General features: G+C 40.7%; 1 long non-coding RNA gene across 1 annotated transcript; it reads right to left on the reverse strand.

The window, feature by feature from the left end:
• Positions 1–513: 513 nt before the first annotated feature.
• On the reverse strand, positions 514–3,181 carry LOC121310809. The gene is made up of 3 exons (XR_005948952.1): positions 3,132–3,181; positions 1,178–1,219; positions 514–563 (listed from the first exon to the last, which is right to left on the reverse strand). It is a non-coding gene; the product is annotated as an uncharacterized LOC121310809 (long non-coding RNA).
• Between the last annotated feature and the right edge of the window lie 314 nt (positions 3,182–3,495).

The following is a 3,495-nucleotide window of genomic DNA, read 5'->3' on the forward strand; positions in this document are numbered from 1 at the left end:
TTTCCTGTTGGATTTGTCACTACCACACTGCATGAGCACATGTTTCCTGTTAGATTTGTCACTACCACACTGCATGAGCACATGTTTCCTGTTGGATTTGTCACTAACACACTGCATGAGCTCATGTTCTCTGTTGGATTTGCTCTGAAACACACTGAGTCTGATTAGCACATTTCAGCTGTGTGATAATACTGGAAGGTGGACGACTGTCCACTCAGAACACCAAGCTAAACTGATTCGAAAACTAAGAAATCAAGGAGGAGTTATAAATAAGCACAGCAATCACTGCTGACAGCATGGTGGGTTTCCTCTGCCTCTGTGTGCTTTATCTAAATAGTAATTCTGACTGTTACCCTAGTGCTATAACTTTGAAAAAAAGCCATAATATAAAATAGACATATATACGAAACATAATATGGTACAATTATGCACACAGTGACTAAAGGACATATACATTTCTTATCATTAACATTTTTTAACTGACCGCCCAAATAACAATTTTTAAAAAATGAATGTACCTTTCGAATCAGTCTCTGACCTGCTTGCACTATCGGTTTGTGAATCTAAAACAACACAGAAAACCAACCAAACCATTATTGATGCTTCCTGCTGTAATGTGCTGTACATTTCAGGTATGTACCTGAAAACAAGTAAGATTAGATAGGATGTCACGATATGAATTCGGTTGATTTTGGTGTTAGTCATACTGGGCTCTATTTTGCCAGAAAGGTTACAAGTGGAAAGAACCATTTTCAATTTCTCTGGGACTGTGCCTCCTGGTGCCTCTGCAAGCTTACGATTCAACAAGGCAGCAGCTCAGAATATAGGCTTTGCTTGTGTTGCATTGATCGATAAATAAGTGGAGTGCGGGGTAAGGTTTGCAAAATTGTTTGGGTTCACACCTTAATGGCAGCACTCCAGTGACACTGTGATTACACCATTGTTACTGCAGGAGGTGATGCTTTGTTTGCAGACTCTTCAACCCCACTAACCCTAGGCAATGAGGGGCACTTGTGCATTTGAAGCATTAACAGTGATTCTAACTATTAAGTTAATTTGAATGTAGCTGATAACGTTTTCATTGACCACCCTATTTGCAACAAAGGGAAACACATTCAGAATCACAAGGTTATTTTTAATGATCTAATAAAAACAATTTAAAATCAGTTAAACTTACCTGTAGAATCAGATTCTACAGTGCTTGTATCTTCTTCTGTATCTAAGACAACAAGAAAATTAAATAAGCAGCTTCTCTTGGTCACACGCTCTGTCTGTATTTGGTTGTACACTGCTGCTCTAGCCAATGCTACATTGAGAGCAGCAAATTCATGAAGGAGGAAAGCCAGATTGAACACAGGCTTCCTGAGGTGACAAAAGAACACTGAACATTCGACTCAGACTCTGAATCTGTCATTCACAGGCAGTGCATATAGATTGAATCGATACAAGGGGTTGTATTATTACATTTGCTGAATGGTAGTGCCCTGCAACGCAGCTTACAGATTGGTGGATGAAAGTTCTGAGGTTTCTAATGTAAAAAATGATCTACAGTGGTTTTAATCTTTGCCCCTCCCTCTGCATAATTTGGTGCATCTGGAGATATTCTATAATTATTCTATATTCTACTGTATGTTTAAATTCTATATTTATAAAGTCTTACATCCCCATTGTGGCTGTGCCATCATAAACCTGGCCATCAGTGATTCAGAGTGCATGGATCTGCAGTTTATCAGTGATTCAAAGTGCATGGATCTGCAGTGTATCAGTGATTCAGAGTGCATGGATCTGCAGTGTATCAGTGATTCACAGTGCATGGATCTGCAGTGTATCAGTGATTCACAGTGCATTGGATCTGCAGTGTATCAGTGATTCAGAGTGCATGGATCTGCAGTGTATCAGTGATTCAGTGCATGGATCTGCAGTGTATCAGTGATTCAGAGTGCATGGATCTGTATCAGTGATTCAGAGTGCATGGATCTGCAGTGATTAGTGCATGGATGTGCAGTGATTCAGTGATTCACAGTGCATGGATCTGCAGTGTATCAGTGATTCAGAGTGCATGGATCTGCAGTGTATCAGTGATTCACAGTGCATGGATCTGCAGTGTATCAGTGATTCAGAGTGCATGGATCTGCAGTGTATCAGTGATTCAGAGTGCATGGATCTGCAGTGTATCAGTGATTCAGAGTGCATGGATCTGCAGTGTATCAGTGATTCAGAGTGCATGGATCTGCAGTGTATCAGTGATTCAGAGTGCATGGATCTGCAGTGTATCAGTGATTCACAGTGCATGGATCTGTAGTGTATCAGTGATTCACAGTGCATGGATCCATTCTTCTTACCTTTGGAATCACTCTCAGAAGAAGAGTCTTTTCCTTCCTTATCAACATCTGACAAAACAAACAAGATCTATTTATGGTGAGCCTCTGTTAAGTATACAGTCAAATATAACTCTACACTATTCTGAAGATAATACAGCTGAACAGAAATTTTGCACAACCCAAATTGTTAATGGATTAGACATTCATCACCCTTGTCACCTCTTTTGTCATTGATTGGACATTCATAGACCTGTCCCTCTCTCATCAGTGATTGGACGTTCATAAACCTGGCCCTCAGTGATTCAGAGTGCATGGTTCTGCAGTGTATCAGTGATTCAAAGTGCATTGATCCCCAGTGATTCAGAGTGCATTGATCTGCAGTGTATCAGTGATTCAGAGTGCATGGATCTGCAGTGTATCAGTGATTCAGAGTGCATGGATCTGCAGTGTATCAGTGATTCAGAGTGCATGGATCTGCAGTGTATCAGTGATTCACAGTGCATGGATCGCCAGTGATTCAGAGTGCATGGATCTGCAGTGTATCAGTGATTCAGAGTGCATGGATCTGCAGTGTATCAGTGATTCAGAGTGCATGGATCTGCAGTGTATCAGTGATTCAGAGTGCATGGATCTGCAGTGTATCAGTGATTCAGAGTGCATGGATCTGCAGTGTATCAGTGATTCACAGTGCATGGATCTGCAGTGTATCAGTGATTCAGAGTGCATGGATCTGCAGTGTATCAGTGAATTCAGAGTGCTTGGATCTGTAGTGTATCAGTGATTCACAGTGCATGGATCCATTCTTCTTACCTTTGGAATCACTCTCAGAAGAAGAGTCTTTTCCTTCCTCATCAACATCTGAAGAAACAAACAAGATCTATTTATGGTGAGCCTCTGTTAAGTATACAGTCAAATATAACTCTACACTATTCTCAAGATAATACAGCTGAACAGAAATTTTGCACAACCCAAATTGTTAATGGAGTAGACATTCATCACCCTTGTCACCTCTTTTGTCATTGATTGGACATTCATAAACCTGGCCCTCTCTCATCAGTGATTGGACGTTCATAAACCTGGCCCTCAGTGATTCAGAGTGCATGGTTCTGCAGTGTATCAGTGATTCAAAGTGCATTGATCACCAGTGATTCAGAGTGCATGGATCTGCAGTGTA

The sequence above is a fragment of the Polyodon spathula genome, unplaced genomic scaffold (assembly GCF_017654505.1).
Source record: "Polyodon spathula isolate WHYD16114869_AA unplaced genomic scaffold, ASM1765450v1 scaffolds_2581, whole genome shotgun sequence".
NCBI classification, from domain to species: Eukaryota; Metazoa; Chordata; class Actinopteri; order Acipenseriformes; family Polyodontidae; genus Polyodon; species Polyodon spathula.